Source organism: Nerophis lumbriciformis, linkage group LG01 (genome assembly GCF_033978685.3).
Source record: "Nerophis lumbriciformis linkage group LG01, RoL_Nlum_v2.1, whole genome shotgun sequence".
Taxonomy (NCBI): domain Eukaryota; kingdom Metazoa; phylum Chordata; class Actinopteri; order Syngnathiformes; family Syngnathidae; genus Nerophis; species Nerophis lumbriciformis.
The window spans coordinates 5,169,985-5,189,074 of NC_084548.2; the positions used below are offsets into that span (position 1 = coordinate 5,169,985).

A 19,090-nucleotide genomic window follows, 5' to 3' on the forward strand; every position below is an offset into this window, starting at 1 on the left:
TATCGGTATCGGTTGATGTCGGAATCGGTAATTAAGAGTTGGACAATATCGGAATATCGGATATCGGCAAAAAAGCCATTATTGGACATCTCTATACAAAATATAGAGGGTCGCAGTTTAAAGAGCCCAAGGGCTCAGGGGCAGAGATTGCTCTTGCAGGTTATATTCCTTTAAGACTGTGTTGACTTAATTGCAAAGTAACTATATCGGCTTTCACACTGTATTGTCAAAAAAATTCATTATTCTGCCCTCGCTACTCGATTCCAGCGTGTGCAGCTGGACAGACAGTTAACAGCATGAAGAACCAGAAGCTCCAGAAGTTGTGTTCAAATTCAATGCTACATGTATTACACAATTGATTGATTTTTTTCCAGGGTCCATAGTGCCATTTTTGGTTTGAATGATTAGACCTCTATTCACCCCACTGCTGCTTCATTGTGACACATACTGTTTCCCCCTGCGGCTTGGTGGGAGTACTGCATACATGAGCCGCCCTACAGTAGTTTGAATGGTTTCATCAAGCCTATTTTGGTGATGCTCGGTGGGCTGCGGGCCGTTAGTTGAATAGACCTGGACTAGGGTTTTTGGCAATAGATCTGCGCATTAAATTATACATAAATCCATCTGTGCATTGTCTATACCGCTTGTCTTGTTCAAGGTTGCGGGTGGGTGGAGATTATCCCAGTTAATTTCTGACTACCATTCAATCACAGACAAACATAGTTACTGAGTCGAAACTGAATGAACTACTACACTATCATTAACTACTTGTCGTAGAATGCAGAACAATCAGTAGGTTTCAACATGGACAGGAAGTGTACCAGCCTCACCTTATAGTCACGTGTCTACTCCAAAAACGAATATAGTGCAACCCAGTTAGTGGGAGAAGCCAGGGTTTAAAACACATCTTCTATTATTAAAGGGGAACATTATCACCAGACTTATGTAAGTGTCAATATATACCTTGATGTTGCAGCAAAAAGACCATATATTTTTTTAACCGATTTCCGAACTCTAAATGGGTGAATTTTGGCGAATTAAACGCCTTTCTAATATTCGCTCTCGGAGCGATGACGTCACAACGTGACGTCGCATCGGGAAGCAATCCGCCATTTTCTCAAAACACCGAGTCAAATCAGCTCTGTTATTTTCCGTTTTTTCGACTGTTTTCCGTACCTTGGAGACATCATGCCTCGTCGGTGTGTTGTCGGAGGGTGTAACAACACGAACAGGGACGGATTCAAGTTGCACCAGTGGCCCAAAGATGCGAAAGTGGCAAGAAATTGGACGTTTTTTTCCGCACACTTTACCGACGAAAGCTATGCTACGACAGAGATGGCAAGAATGTGTGGATATCCTGCGACACTCAAAGCAGATGCATTCCCAACGATAAAGTCAAAGAAATCTGCCGCCAGACCCCCATTGAATCTGCCGGAGTGTGTGAGTAATTCAGGGACAAAGGACCTCGGTAGCACGGCAAGCAATGGCGGCAGTTTGTTCCCGCAGACGAGCGAGCTAAACCCCCTATCGACCCTAGCTTCCCTGGCCTGCTGACATCAACTCCAAAACTGGACAGATCAGCTTTCAGGAAAAGAGCGCGGATGAGGGTATGTCTACAGAATATATTAACTGATGAAAATTGGGCTGTCTGCACTCTCAAAGTGCATGTTGTTGCCAAATGTATTTCATATGCTGTAAACCTAGTTCATAGTTGTTAGTTTCCTTTAATGCCAAACAAACACATACCAATCGTTGGTTAGAAGGCGATCGCCGAATTCGTCCTCGCTTTCTCCCGTGTCGCTGGCTGTCGTGTCGTTTTCGTGGGTTTCGCTTGCATACGGTTCAAACCGATATGGCTCAATAGCTTCAGTTTCTTCTTCAATTTCGTTTTCGCTACCTGCCTCCACACTACAACCATCCGTTTCAATACATGCGTAATCTGTTGAATCGCTTAAGCCGCTGAAATCCGAGTCTGAATCCGAGCTAATGTCGCTATAGCTTGCTGTTCTATGCGCCATGTTTGTTTGTGTTGGCATCACTATGTGACGTCACAGGAAAATGGACGGGTGTTTATAACGATGGTTAAAATCAGGCACTTTGAAGTTTTTTTTAGGGATATTGCGTGATGGGTAAAATTTTGAAAAAAACTTTGAGAAAATAAAATAAGCCACTGGGAACTGACTTTTAATGGTTTTATCAATTCTGAAATTGTGATAATGTTCCCCTTTAAAGGACGGCGTAGAGTTCCACTCCTCTTCACGTCAGTATAAAAATACATCCATCCATCCATCCATCTTCTTCCGCTTATCCGAGGTCGGGTCGCGGGGGCAGCAGCCTAAGCAGGGAAGCCCAGACTTCCCTCTCCCCAGCCACTTCGTCCAGCTCTTCCTGTGGGACCCCGAGGCGTTCTCAGGCCAGCCGGGAGACATAGTCTTCCCAACGTGTCCTGGGTCTTCCCCGCGGCCTCCTACCGGTCGGACGTGCCCTAAACACCTCCCTAGGGAGGCGTTCGGGTGGCATCCTGACCAGATGCCCGAACCACCTCATTTGGCTCCTCTCGATATGGAGGAGCAGCGGCTTTACTTTGAGCTCCTCCCGGATGGCAGAGCTTCTCACCCTATCTCTAAGGGAGAGCCCCGCCACCCGGCGGAGGAAACTCATTTCGGCCGCTTGTACCCGTGATCTTGTCCTTTCGGTCATAACCCAAAGCTCATGACCATGGGTGAGGATGGGAACGTAGATCGACCGGTAAATTGAGAGCTTTGCCTTCCGGCTCAGCTCCTTCTTCACCACAACAGATCGATACAGCGTCCGCATTACTGAAGACGCTGCACCGATCCGCCTGTCGATCTCACGATCCACTCTTCCCTCACTCGTGAACAAGACTCCGAGGTACTTGAACTCCTCCACTTGGGGCAAGATCTCCTCCCCAACCCGGAGATGGCACTCCACCCTTTTCCGGGCGAGAACCATGGACTCGGACTTGGAGGTGCTGATTCTCATCCCAGTCGCTTCACACTCGGCTGCGAACCGATCCAGTGAGAGCTGAAGATCCTGGCCAGATGAAGCCATCAGGACCACATCATCTGCAAAAAGCAGAGACCTAATCCTGCAGCCACCAAACCAGATCCCCTCAACGCCTTGACTGCGCCTAGAAATTCTGTCCATAAAAGTTATGAACAGAATCGGTGACAAAGGGCAGCCTTGGCGGAGTCCAACCCTCACTGGAAACGGTTTTCGTCCTGGTCGTGGAACTGTGGACCAGCTCTATACTCTCGGCAGGGTCCTTGAGGGTGCATGGGAGTTTGCCCAACCAGTCTACATGTGTTTTGTGGACTTGGAGAAGGCATTCGACCGTGTCCCTCGGGAAGTCCTGTGGGGAGTGCTCAGAGAGTACGGGGTATCGGACTGTCTGATTGTGGCAGTCCGCTCCCTGTATGATCAGTGCCAGAGCTTGGTCCGCATTGCCGGTAGTAAGTCGGACACGTTTCCAGTATAAAAATGTAATGGGTAATTTCAAGACCCAACCACCCACAAAATGTTGTGGGAGCTTATATTGTACAAAATAATAAATAGGTAAAAACAGAGATAATCTACTTAAGCATACCATCTGATTAGGGCTATTATTTATACTATGTATGTTGTTATGTGATTCAATAAGTCCATCTGGCTCAGTGACATACAGAATTCAGACATTTTGCTTGGAGATTTACTTATTAATTTATGACCGAGGAGTGCCAACCTGGGTTTTGAGCAGATCTGGGAGTGGCGGCTGATCTTTTAACCCTACTGGCAATCTGATGAAGGGCCAGTTGTTCTAGCAGACTGACAGTGTAGACAGTCTGGGGAGGAATAAAATAATAATGTGGGAATTGTTTGTGTGTCATTTGTATCAGCATCTACAAGGGTGGTCACTCTTTAACGCTGAAACCATCTGCTTTGTTAGCAGCTTCCTTTATCTTTTTTTTTACAACTGCAGTCATATGTTGCACTAGAGGAGAGAACAGAAGAAAACAATATCTAACACTTTGTCTTAATAACTAACTGGCGCGTTGTCCACATGCTAAGACTGCAGACATGATTCATCTGAGGCCAGGGCACTCATGCAGACATAAGCCTGCCAAATCCCTCAAAAAGGAACCAGGGACAAGGGGTTCCTAATTCAACTTCTTTTGTCCATGTTAGAACACTAAAGGAGTTTGGTTATTTGTTGATACATCCTGGTCCTAGGTAGATGTGTCACCCATAATAGATTGTAGGGCTGGGCGATGTATCGAGTTTGTAAGATGTATCGATATATTTTTAAACAAGATCTGACTTAAGAAAATATCGTAATATCGATATAATTTATTTCATGTTAAAATGACCAAACGCCGCTTATTTGTTGTTCTCCCCCGCTTCCCACTCCTTCTCAACACTCTTGGGCTACTAAAACTAGGGATGTCCCGATCCAGGTTTTTGCACTTCCGATCCGATACCGATATTGTTTTTGCACTTCCGATCCGATACCGATACTGACCGATACTGGCCTATCCGAGCATGTATTAAAGTTTAAAGTTGTCATGTCTGTGTAATCATGTTTTGTTTTAAGTCATGTTTTGTTTAGTTATAGGACTCTTTAGTTTCTGTCTTTTCACTCCCTTGTCTTGTTTCCATGATTACCCCATTAGTTTCACCTGTTCCACGTTTGGACTCATTGTGCACTCTTGATTGTCACCATAGCAACCCATTAGTTTTCACCTGTCACGTCACGCACCTGTTTCACGTCTTGAGTCACGCACCTGTTTTCGTTAATCATGTCTGTAGTATTTAAGTTCAGTGTTTTTCAGTTTGTCTTTCTGACGACCTCACCACATTTATGCTCTGTCCATGCCTGATACTTCTTTCCATGTCCATTCTTCATGCAACTATTTTTGTCCAAGCCAAGTAAGTTTTTGTTCCATGTTTATAGTCTTTTTGGTTTCATAGTTTGTTCTCCGCCATTGTGCGTGTTTTTCGTTTGTACTTTTTTGCTATAGTCTTTTGGTTTCATAGTTTATTCTCCGCCACTGTGCGCGCTTTTCGTTTGCAAACATTTCCACATCAACACCGTATGAAAAAATAGTGATTTTTTTTTAGTTGTGATTTCCTTCTCTGCATGAAAGTTTAAAAGTAGCATATATTAATGCAGTATGAAGAAGAATGTTTTAATGTAGACATGCAAGCCTTGAAAGAAAAAATTGAAAATCAAGACTACATTTCCTGCAAATGGGTGCATTTCTACCCTATATTTTAACTTTAGATTTATACTCATATCAAACTCTTTTGGCTGTCTTTTTGACACTTACATCCGGCGCCCCCCTCCACACCCTGGATTATAAATAATGTAAATAATTCAATGTGATTATCTTGTGTGATGACTGTATTATGATGATAGTATATATCTGATAGTATATATCTGTATCATGAATCAATTTAAGTGGACCCCGACTTAAACAAGTTGAAAAACTTATTGGGGTGTTACCATTTAGTGGTCAATTGTATGGAATATGTACTTCACTGTGCAACCTACTAATAAAAGTCTCAATCAATCAATCAAAACACATAGAATCATCATACTGCTGTGATTATATGCATCAAGTGTTCATTCAAGGCTAAGGCAAAATATCGAGATATATATCGTGTATCGCAATATGGCCTTAAAATATCGCAATATTAAAAAAAGGCCATATCGCCCAGCCCTAGTTCAATGATGCCATTTCTGTTTGTCATGTATAATTTTGTCTATTTTGTGTTTATCCTTGAATAAACAGGTCAGTTTCTTGTTACCAACCATTGTGTATTATTCAAACTCCCCTAATTCAGCTGGCTAGTTGTTATCAAGAGTACCAAAACCCTTTTCAACATGATTCTGACAACTAAGAAGGCTAAATAACTTTAAACTTTAATAATACATGCTCGGATAGGTCAGTATCGGTCAGTATCGGTATCGGATCGGAAATGCAAAAACAATATCGGTATCTGATCGGAAGTGCAAAAACCTGGATCGGGACATCCATAGTTTCTATTGTATTTATGTTATGTAATTATGTGCTACACAAACAGTTTCTTTTCTGTGCTGTTAATACCCATCTTGACTAATTGGGTTAATAAAAGTACCACTGACTGTTTACACTACAGTTGTCATTCACTTCAATTTCAGCGAATTTCACTCAAAGATGAATACGTTTATATGTTTACTTTCACCAGAAAATATATCGAGATATATATCGAATACATGGTTTAAGTACAAATATATCGAGATATACTTTTTCGTCCATATCTCACAGCCCTAATAGATTGTGTGGACAAATTGTCACATTTAGGTTTTGGTTTTCAAGCAATTGTGGCTGTGTTGAATGAATATACGTTGCATATATTTAGACAATATTTGTAAAAAAACAAAAATCAAGAACTGTCATCTGTTTTAACCCTAAAATAGTGAAGCTACTAGAGATGCGCGGTTTGCGGACACAACCGCGGAGTCCGCGGATTATCCGCGGATCGGGCGGTTGAAATAAAAAAAAAAAGATTTTATTCGCGGGTCGGGTCGGGCGGTTGAAATAAAAAAAAAAAAGATTTTAAATAGATTCAGGCGGGTGGCAGTTAAACCAATTCGGAAATATATATACATAGTTAAATGTTGTTACCAACATACGAAAAACGAGCAGGCACCTGCAGCATATGCCACAACAAGAGATGGACACTTTTACGGAGCGGAGAAGGGACGCCTCGCCGGGGTCCGGGACCGAGGCCCCTTCCCCCGAGAGGGCCCCACCGGGAGCCGTAGCTGAGGTGATCCGCGAGAAGGGCCCGACGCACGTCCAGGGTCACCACCGCGCCCACCGCACCGACATCCCGCCTCGTCCGCCTTCGCCGCGGCCGGCGTCACGCGCAGCAGGTAAGCAGCTTACCTGTCCGCCACCCCCGTGGCCGGGGGCTCGTAAGAGGGGTCACTCCGCGCGCTCCGCCCGCACAGCTTACCTGCCCGCACAGCTTACCTGCCCGCACAGCTTACCTGCCCGCCACCCCCGTTGCCGGGGGCGCGTAACAGGGGTCACTCCGCGCGCAGTGCGCTCACGAAAGGGGTGGGGCTCACCCTGGTGCTGCGGGATGAACCGAACGCCGGGTTAAGGCGCCCGATGCCGACGCTCATCAGACCCCAGAAAAGGTGTTGGTTGATATAGACAGCAGGACGGTGGCCATGGAAGTCGGAACCCGCTAAGGAGTGTGTAACAACCCACCTGCAGAATCAACTAGCCCTGAAAATGGATGGCGCTGGAGCGTCGGGCCCATACCCGGCCGTCGCCGGCAGCGAGAGCTGCGAGGGCTAGGCCGCGACGAGTAGGATGGCCGCCGCGGTGCGCGCTGAAGCCTCGGGCGCGAGCCCGGGTGGAGCCGCCGCGGGTGCGAGGGACATCGCACCTCCACGCGCTTGGAGGTGCGCTCAGCGCGGCTCCCAGATGATTGCGCACTGGTGTGCGTCTGGGCCGTGACAGCGTGGCACGCATTGAATGTCTGTGCTGCATTGGATCAGTCTCCTTTCTTTAACAGGCAAAAGCTTTATAACCTCACTAATGCCTTGCATCGTCTATATTAGATATATAACAACGGGCGGGTGCGGGCGGATGCGGTTTTGATTAAATGTTAGATCGAGTGGATGGCGGATGGTTGACGACTTTTGTGATGCGGTTGCGGATGAAATAATTGCCTATCCGCGCATCTCTAGAAGCTACGCAAAAAAGTTGTTCCTCGCAAGAAAAAAGGTCCCATTGAAAATGAAATTTTTGATGCCACATGTATCTTAAACTATTCTCTTTGTTAATATTTCACTCATCACTGTCAATCATCCCACCATTGGATGTCCAAATGAAGATAATGTTCATGAATGACTTTGTCTCAAACCCATTTCCTGTTATGTTTTCCTATTTACAAATAAGTGGCGTTGGTGGGAGTGATATCCTGGCCTTCTGTCAACAGGCTGTGTGACGGACAGCTTCATTAGGAAGAAAATGAACACCCCCGGAGACACGCCTTGCACACAACGCCACCCACATAACCTCCAACCTGGGTTGTAAGAGGGAGGACAATCTGAGCAGGTTGTTTTCGAGTGGGAGGTCTTCAATTGTCAAATGCTTAATAGACTGCGCTCTCTCCATCTACTCGTCAATGTGCAATGCACACACACACACACACACACACACACACACACACACACACACACACACACACACACACACACACACACACACACACACTCACACAGTGTAGTCACCATTGCCCCACTATCTGAATCGTTGGCAGAAAATCAAAGATGATTGATGAGTGTAGCTCGGCTTGTGTTAAATCTCAGAGGTGTGTTATTGTGATCTGGGGACAAAGGAGTTATTGCCAAAGGGTTAAGCAGCTGATAAAATCCTCAGGAAGGCAGGCAGAGGATGGAAGATGTCATTAATCACAAGGACAACACACTTTTCATTTACATGTCATCCCTTTAAAATCAATCTGCCCACCAATGTCACGGCTACAGTCGCCGTCCATGACACTTTCAAGAGCATCCAATTAAGAGAGTGGGACATTGTCAGTGGGGCTGCACGATTCGAAAAAAATTAAAGGGGAACATTATCACAATTTCAGAAGGGTTAAAACCATTAAAAATCAGTTCCCAGTGGCTTATTTTATTTTTCGAAGTTTTTTTCAAAATGTTACCCATCACGCAATATCCCTAAAAAAAGCTTCAAAGTGCCTGATTTTAACCATCGTTATATACGCCCGTCCATTTTCCTGTGATGTCACATAGTGATGCCAATACAAACAAACATGGCGGATAGAACAGCAAGGTAGCGACTAGAGATGCGCGGATAGGCAATTATTTCATCCGCAACCGCATCACAAAAGTCGTCAACCATCCGCATCCACCCGAACTAACATTTAATCAAAACCGCACCCGCCCGTTGTTATATATCTACTATAGACGATGCAAGGCATTAGTGTGGTTATAAAGCTTTTGCCTGTTAAAGAAAGGAGACTGATCCAATGCAGCAGAGACATTCAATGCGTGCCACGCTGTCACGGCCCAGACGCACACCAGTGCGCAATCATCTGGGAGCGGCGCTGAGCGCACCTCCAAGCGCGCTCGCGCCACTCAAACTGCTGCAGGCAGCTGCGTTCTATCTTGTTTTAACATCCTGTGGCACTCTTCTGGGATCACAGCGGACGAAACTGCTCATGCTCAGGGTGTTTGTGGAGATTCGGGGTTTTGCACAAATGTGATGCACCATGTTAGATGTCCCGGTTTTGTGACTGTCGTAGACATAAACAGCGTCGCAGCTCTTGCAAATCACGTAGCCAGCATTACTATCATCCTGATTTACAACCTCATAAAAACGAGTCCACGCTGAACTTTTCTGGCCTTTTTTTCCCCTGGTCTTTAGTATTCCCTTTTTTAGTTTGTCGCGTACCACGTTTGCTGCCGGCGTTGCCATCTCTTTTTTTTTTCTTCTTCTGTTGTGGCATATGCTGCAGGTGCCTGCTCGTTTTTCGTATGTGGGTAACAACATTTAACTATGTATATATATTTCCGAATTGGTTTAACTGCCACCCGCCTGAATCTATTTAAAATCTAATTTTTTAAAATTTCAACCGCCCGACCAGACCCGCGGATAAAATCTTTTTTTTTTTTATTTCAACCGCCCGACCCGCGGATAATCCGCGGACTCCGCGGTTGTGTCCGCAAACCGCGCATCTCTAGTAGCGACATTAGCTCGGATTCAGACTCGGATTTCAGCGGCTTAAGCGAAATTGAAGAAGAAACTGAAGCTATTGAGCCATATCGGTTTGAACCGTATGCAAGCGAAACCGACGAAAACGACACGACAGCCAGCGACACGGGAGAAAGCGAGGACGAATTCGGCGATCGCCTTCTAACCAACGATTGGTATGTGTTTGTTTTTAAGTGTTGTAATGTTTTTAAGATAAATTATTGGTAAACACAGTTTATGTATAATAATTTACGTAAAACCGCGAGTAATGAATAAAGTTTTCATCAATCAATATATTCTGTAGACATACCCTCATCCGCTCTCTTTTCCTGAAAGCTGATCTGTCCAGTTTTGGAGTTGATGTCAGCAGGCCAGGGAAGCTAGGGTCGATATTCTTCTCTTGATCATCTTCGGTGGCATAAGGGACGGTAGAAGCAGTGTGAGCAAAGACATACAGGGGGTTTAACTCGCTCGTCTGCGGGAACAAACTGCCGCCATTGCTTGCCGTGCTACCGAGGTCCTTTGTCCCTGAATTGCTCACACACTCCGGCAGATTCAATGGGGGTCTGGCGGCAGATTTCTTTGACTTTATCGTTGGAAATGCATCTGCTTTGAGTGTCGCAGGATATCCACACATTCTTGCCATCTCTGTCGTAGCATAGCTTTCGTCGGTAAAGTGTGCGGAACAAACGACTGACCATTTTCGTCGGCTTTCACCACACCCTCGTATTTTGAACAAATTCCGTCCAATTTCTTGCCACTTTCGCATCTTTGGGCCACTGGTGCAACTTGAATCCGTCCCTGTTCGTGTTGTTACACCCTCCGACAACACATCGACGAGGCATGATGTCTCCAAGGTACGGAAAACAGTCGAAAAAATGGAAAATAACAGAGCTGATTTGATTCGGTGTTTGTAATGTGTTTGAGAAAATGGCGGATTGCTTCTCCGAGAGCGAATAATAGAAAGGCGTTTAATTCGCCAAAATTCACCCATTTAGAGTTCGGAAATCGGTTAAAAAAATAAATGGTCTTTTTTCTGCAACATCAAGGTATATATTGACGCTTACATAGGTCTGGTGACAATGTTCCCCTTTAAATGTGAATCACAATGTTTTTGCTTAGAATAGAGATGATTCAAACTTTTTTCTCAAATGAAACGCAAAGAAGGTAAAGGTTTAAAATGATCTTCTACCTTTGAACTCATCCATCCATCCATCCATCTTCTTCCGCTTATCCGAGGTCGGGTTGCGGGGGCAGCAGCCTAAGCAGGGAAGCCCAGACTTCCCTCTCCCCAGCCACTTCGTCCAGCTCCTCCCGGGGGATCCCGAGGCGTTCCCAGGCCAGCCGGGAGACATAGTCTTCCCAACGTGTCCTGGGTCTTCCCCGTGGCCTCCTACCGGTCGGACGTGCCCTAAACACCTCCCTAGGGAGGCGCTCGGGTGGCATCCTGACCAGATGCCCGAACCACCTCATCTAACTCCTCTCGATGTGGAGGAGCAGCGGCTTTACTTTGAGCTCCCCCTGGATGACAGAGCTTCTCACCCTATCTCTAAGGGAGAGCCCTGCCACCCGGCGGAGGAAACTCATTTCAGCCGCTTGTACTCGTGATCTTGTCCTTTCGGTCATAACCCAAAGCTCATGACCATAGGTGAGGATGGGAACGTAGATCGACCGGTAAATTGAGAGCTTTGTCTTCCGGCTCAGCTCCTTCTTCACCACAACGGATCGATACAGCGCCCGCATTACTGAAGACGCCGCACCGATCCGCCTGTCGATCTCACGATCCACTCTTCCCTCACTCGTGAACAAGACTCCGAGGTACTTGAACTCCTCCACTTGGGGCAAGATCTCCTCCCCAACCCGGAGATGGCACTCCACCCTTTTCCGGGCGAGAACCATGGACTCGGACTTGGAGGTGCTGATTTTCATCCCAGTCGCTTCACACTCAGCTGCGAACCGATCCAGTGAGAGCTGAAGTTCCTGGCCAGATGAAGCCATCAGGACCACATCATCTGCAAAAAGCAGAGACCTAATCCTGCAGCCACCAAACCAGATCCCCTCAACGCCTTGACTGCGCCTAGAAATTCTGTCCATAAAAGTTATGAACAGAATGGGTGACAAAGGGCAGCCTTGGCGGAGTCCAACCCTCACCGGAAACGTGTCCGACTTACTGCCGGCAATGCGAACCAAGCTCTGACACTGATCATACAGGGAGCGGACCGCCACAATCAGACAGTCCGAAACCCCATACTCTCTGAGCACTCCCCACAGGACTTTCCGAGGGACACGGTCGAATGCCTTCTCCAAGTCCACAAAGCACATGTAGACTGGTTGGGCAAACTCCCATGCACCCTCAAGGACCCTGCCGAGAGTATAGAGCTGGTCCACAGTTCCACGACCAGGACGAAAACCACACTGTTCCTCCTGAATCCGAGGTTCGACTATCCGGCGTAGCCTCCTCTCCAGTACACCCGAATAGACCTTACCGGGAAGGCTGAGGAGTGTGATCCCACGATAGTTAGAACACACCCTCCGGTTCCCCTTTTTAAAAAGAGGAACCACCACCCCGGTCTGCCAATCCAGAGGTACCGCCCCCGATGTCCACGCGATGCTGCAGAGTCTTGTCAAACAAGACAGCCCCACATGAACTCATGTTGAAAAGTCTCAGCATGTGATAATAAATATGTTCGAAATGAACCATGTGTGTCAAGTCCTGCGGTAACATTTCCAGTTCAGTGGTCATAATGACTTTAAAAGAATAATAAATGTCTGTGAATATTTTCATTCATCCAGGTAATTGTATTCTCAGTGCATTGAATCTATCGCACCTGAACTGGAAGATGTTTCACCTCTCATTCAGGCAGGCTTCATCAGGACATGCTCACAGTTTTACAGAAGTAAACATGCCCTCAATTCTAGCAGGTCTCAGTCGTGGTGAATTTGTGCCAATTTCAAGGATTTTGTGCAGCCAAAGTAAACATGTTCTAACCGAAATGATTGTGCGTAGAAGATTAATAAGGAAAGGGGAAAGCATTTTGTCTCTCGCAGTTTGTGGGATATTTACTTTGATGTCTGCTCTGTAGAGCCTGTATGCGAACAGTCGTAGACAGGAGTGGTAGAACATTAACGGGAGTTCCGAAACAATTATTTTTTTTGCTTGTTTTCTGCTCATTTGTCAACTATTTCATTTGAAACAGTATTGTTTGGCGAAGCGATACGACTCTTATCTTTATTTGATGAAGTATTGGTCGAATGAAGGCGACCTAAGCCTTCACACTACAGTCACATTCGATACATATCTGATTTATTGTATATCCACATAGGAAAGAGGCCTGGGGTCGTTTTAAAAAATTTGAAACTGCACAGCTCTAGTCTGAGAGCCTCGTGCTTGTTGTCCCCTACAAGAAAAGGCATGCCCCAGCAAGAATGGTGTCCCTATTGTGTTGTTTTTGCATCAAAATATAGTAGTCAATAGTCTTAGTCACCGTCTACGCAACATGACCAACCTCAGAAAACCATCCATCCATCCATTTTATACGTACCACTTGTCCCTCTGATTGGAAAACAGAAGACAAGTCAAACCGCAGAGCCATAAACAGACCCCAGACTAAAGTCTGTCAACAATAACTGCAATAAAGCTTAAGAATTTCAAACAGCTAGCTTCTAGTTTGATCATATTACGCCTATACTGGCTCACCTGCACTGGCTTCCTGTGCACTTAAGATGTGACTTTAAGGTTTTACTACTTACGTATAAAATACTACACGGTCTAGCTCCATCCTATCTTGCTGATTGTATTGTAACAAATGTCCCGGCAAGAAATCTGAGTTCAAAGAACTCCGGCTTAATAGTGATTCCCAGAGCCCAAAAAAAATCTGCGGGCTATAGAACGTTTTCTATTGGGGCTCCAGTACTATGGAATGCCCTCCCGGTAACAGTTAGAGATGCTACCTCAGTAGAAGCATTTAAGTCCCATCTTAAAACTAATTTGTATACTCTAGCCTTTAAATAGACCCCCTTTTAGACCAGTTGATTTGCCGTTTATTTTATTTTTTGTTCTACCCCCCTCTCCCTTGTGTGTGTGTGTGTGTGTGGGGGGGCACGGATGAATCGCTGGCTGTGCAGAGTCCGGACCTGGGGTGGACCGCTCGCCTGTGCATCGGTTGGGGACATCTCTGCACTGCTGACCTGTCTCCGTTCGGGATGGTCTCCTGCTGGCCCCACAATGGACTGGACTCTCGCTATTATGTTAGATCCACTATGGACTGGATTCTCATTATTATGTTAGATCCAATATGGACTGGACTCTCACTATTATGTTGGATCCACTATGAACTGGACTCTCACTATTATGTTAGATCCACTATGGACTGGACTCTCACTATTATGTTAGATCCACTATGGACTGGATTCTCACTATTATGTTAGATCCAATATGGACTGGACTCTCACTATTATGTTGGATCCACTATGAACTGGACTCTCACTATTATGTTAGATCCACTATGGACTGGACTCTCACTATTATGTTAGATCCACTATGGACTGGACTCTCACTATTATGTTAGATCCACTATGGACTGGACTCTCACTATTATGTTAGATCCACTATGGACTGGACGTTCACAATATTATGCTAGATCCACTACAGACTGGACTCTCACTATTATGTTAGATCCACTATGGACTGGACTCTCACTATTATGTTAGATCCACTATGGACTGGACTCTCACTATTATGTTAGATCCACTATGGACTGGACTCTCACTATTATGTTAGATCCACTATGGACTGGACTCTCACTATTATGTTGGATCCACTATGGACTGGATTGACAAAAAAACATTGAAGACAAAACAGTGCATGAAAACAACCATCTAATAACAGAGCAATGACTACGAAAAACAATATTTTTTGTGCAGCCCTAATCCTTAGCCTGTTTGAAAGTTAAATGACAACATACTTGTATTATCAGACAACCTCACTGACGCCACCGAAAGCATCTCCGGGATTACAAAACTCACAAAGTCCTGACAAATGTCAACCGAACTGCTCCAGGAAGCGTTAAGATGTCTTTGTTGAAGAAGAGGGCACGGGCGTGGACCCAACACTAATATGGCTAATGGCTTAGAGAACCCCGTTGCTTTTTTAAATGAGGCCGCCGCTCCCCTGGTCCAGCGTGGGGGTTGACGAGAGCAGAGAGCAGAGATAAGAAGGAGCCGAGGCGAGAGAGGGAGATTGGGGGTAGAGCAATATGGTTCAACGCTGATCTTGAAATGCAAGGAGGGGCTGGGACACAGAAGGTGTATGTGTGGGAGAGAGTCGAGATGAAGACTGGGTAGAAAACGAGGATGTCCCCTGGGGTCTTAGGACACCTGGGATCATCTATTATTGATCAAACCAGAGAGCTTTAACTAAGACTGTTTAAAAAACATAATACAAAAACCGGGATGGAAAGGGAATTAGTGTGTGTGTGAGAGCACGATAATGACATTTTGCTTAACGCGTGGACCTATATTTTTTACTGCTTTGACCCCCTTCGCCGGGTTGGCCCTGATCATACCGAGCTAAATGGGACAAAGGCTACATGAAATGGTATTGACACTATCGGTTTGCTGGTTGATTTCCAAGAGTTTCCATGAAACATCTTACTAGCCAGAATACGTTACCGTATTTTCGGACTATAGTTTGGCCGTGGGTGCGACGTATACTCCGGAGCAGTGACGTGCAGTCAGTAGAGGCAGGTGAGGCGGGGCCTCACCTGCCATCATGGAAAGAAAAAAAATGTAAAAAGAAAAAATAATAATTAAATTGTTAAATGTATCCAGTGATTATACTATAGAGTTATTTTCCATTTAACTTCACCAGTTTTAGATTATTTTTATTCAAAATCGCTGAATTTTCACATTTGCCGTTCAAATACTGAGAAGAGACGGTGCGGTGAACAGCAGCCAGTTGAGGCACGTCACTCAGTGCCTCAACATGGATTCCGGACTCGGCCAACTGCTGGCCTGCTGTGCAGTGAGATTGTATTGCTATATGAACTATAGTATACATTTCCATAGTTTAGTTAGCTGAGGTATATAATGTACAGTGTATTTTGTCAGCAACTGTATGTGTGTAACGTATTTCTTGTGCTGAGCGATCATAAAACGGCTGCAATAGATGCACTGGCTGAGGCTCCAGTAACCCCGCCTCCTGCATTCCTGCCGTAGAATTGTTATATCAACTAAAGCCCACACTTAAACTTTCCACGTGCAAGATTGAATCTATTTAAAAAAGTTATTTCATAAGAAGCCAAAAAGTGCAAAAACAATAATGTTGGTGTTGGAGGAGTTGTGAATGACTGCAGGGCCACAACATTAGGTACACCTGCAGACTGCAGGTGTACCTAATTCACAACTCCTCCAACACGAACATTATTGTTTTTGCACTTTTTGGCTTCTTATTAAATAACTTTTGTGACCTATTTTCATGGGCTTTGCTCTTTGTGATGTTAAGTTCCTGTTATGCGCTGTTATACAGTATATGCCTTGAGCTCTTATTTTGAAGGCGCTAAGAGCGGAAGTGATGTGACACGGAGTGGAGCGGAGATTTTGAAAGAAGGTAAATAAAGTGGTCCTCGTGTAAACTGGAGCCTCCGTGTTTGTTATTTTGTAGTTTCATACAGTATAGGCGACATTTATAAACCCCCGGTTACACTTTTTTAAATAGATTCAATCTTGCACGTGGAAAGTTGAAGTGAGGGCTTTAGTTGTGGACTTCATTTATAAGTAAAGGTAAGACCATAATAACGTTTTTTTTTTTTATTAAATGTGCTTTTTTTGTGTGCTACAGTTTGTATGTGTAAAGTTAAAGTTAAGTTAAAGTACCAATGATTGTCACACACACACTAGGTGTAATGAAATTTGTCGTCTGCATTTGACCCATCCCCTTGATCACCCCCTGGGAGGTGAGGGGAGCAGTGGGCAGCAGCGGCGCCGCGCCCGGGAATAATTTTTGGTGATTTAATAACCCCCAATTCCAAGCCTTGATGCTGAGTGCCAAGCAGGGAAGAATGCTGGTATGAGCTTTTAAACATAACCCGTTAACTGCTGCCAATCAAATGGTGAATAAGATACTCTTTAGGGTTCATATGTTTGTAAATCTGACTGTGATGAAGTCAGTGCCTCACCAGCCATCAACCTCACCGCACCTCACCAAAAATGCGACTTATACTCCAGTGCGACTTATATATGTTTTTTTTCTTCTTTATTGTGCATTTTCGGCCGTTGCGACTTATACTCCGGAGCAACTTATAGTCCGAAAAATACGGTACATTCTTGTTCAAATCTGGATAAACATGCACATTGTAGAATTTATTTCATAGTAGTTCATTTTAAACCTTTCCTTTTTGTCCTTAAGTGCAACCCGTACAGTGCACTCAGTCTATCATTCCACATGAACAGAGTAGCTAACTTACAAATAGAGATGTCCGATTATATTGGCCTGCCGATATTATCGGCCGATAAATGCTTTAAAATGTAATATCAGAAATTATCGGTATCGGTTTCAACAAGTAAAATTTATGACTTTTTAAAACGCCGCTGTGTACACGGACGTAGGGAGTAGTTCAGAGCGCCAATAAACCTTAAAGGCACTGCCTTTGCGTGCCGGCCCAATTACATAATATCTACGGCTTCTCACACACACAAGTGAATATTGAATACTTGGTCAACAGCCATACAGGTCACACTGAGGGTGGCCGTATAAACAACTTTAACACTGTTACAAATACGCGCCACCCTGTGAACCCACACCAAACAAGAATGACAAACACATTTCGGGAGAACATCCGCACCGTAACACAACATAAACACAACAGAACAAATACCCAGAACCCCTTGCAGCACTAACTCTTCCGGGACGCTACAATATACACCCCCCGTTACCTCCTACCCCCCCGACCTCAACCCCGCCCACCTCAACCTCTTCCTGCTCTCTCAGGGAGAGCATGTCCCAAATTCCAAGCTGCTGTTTTGAGGCATGTTAAAAAAAAAAAACGCACTTTGTGACTTCAATAATAAATATGGCAGTGCCATGTTGGCATTTTTTTTCCATAACTCGAGTTGATTTATTTTGGAAAACCTTGTTACATTGTTTAATGCATCCAGTGGGTACATCACAACAAAATTAGGCGTAATAATGTGTTAATTCCACGACGGTTGATATCGGAATCGGTAATTAAGAGTTGGACAATATCGGAATATCGGCAAAAAAGCCATTATCGGACATCTCTACTTCATACTTGCCAACCCTCCCGAATTTTCCGGGAGACTCCCGAAATTCAGCGCATCTCCCGAAAACCTCCCGGGACAAATATTCTCCCGAAAATCTCCCGATTTTCAGCCGGAGCTGGAGGCCACGCCCCCTCCAGCTCCATGCGGACCTGAGTGAGGACAGCCTTTTTTCAGACGGGAAGACAACAGGGTGACAAGAACTAAATCATCCATACTAGAGATAAATTGTATTATTATGTTTATCTTACCTAAAAATAAATATATTTACTCATTAAAAAAAACAAAAACGAAATACATTTTTATTATATTTTGCTAAAAACATCAAAATTAATTGTGTTTTTATTTGTATTTTTTCTGACTCCTTATTACATCCAGCCATAGAATTATACATTAAAATAAATATATTTGAAATAATTAATTTTAAATGATCATAATTCATTTAAAATGACCATATTTAATTATTAAAATAATTGCTTGTTTATCAACAATTTTAGCATTTTATTCATTACATTTTGAAGCTCTCAGAAGCCAAGTTATGTTATACTCCTTAAGATTTATTTATGCAAGTTTGAAGTATCAATGATCTAAACACAGTTTTGTTTGCATATTTTCAGGATGTAGAAGCCCAGACTTCCCTTTCCCCAGCCACTTCGTCCAGCTCCTCCCGGGGTATCCCGAGGCGTTCCCAGGCTAGCCGGGAGAGATAGTCTTCCCAGCGTGTCCTGGGTCTTCCCCGTGGCCTCCTACCGGTCGGACGTGCCCGAAACACCTTCCTAGGGAGGCGTTCGGGTGGCATCCTGACCAGATGCCCAAACCACCTCATCTGGCTCCTCTCGATGTGGAGGAGCAGCGGCTTTACTTTGAGCTCCCCCCGAATGACAGAGCTTCTCACCCTATCTCTAAGGGAGAGCCCCACCACTCGGCGGAGGAAACTCATTTCGGCCGCTTGTACCCGTGATCTTGTCCTTTCGGTCATGACCCAAAGCTCATGACCATAGGTGAGGATGGGAACGTAGATCGACCGGTAAATC

At 44.8% G+C, this 19,090-nt stretch overlaps 1 protein-coding gene across 3 annotated transcripts in view; it reads right to left on the reverse strand.

Moving 5' to 3' along the window:
- Positions 1–19,090, reverse strand: part of plxnb1a (plexin b1a) — a 303,093-nt gene that overhangs the window by 233,663 nt on the left and 50,340 nt on the right. The gene's annotated exons all lie outside the window — the stretch shown is intronic.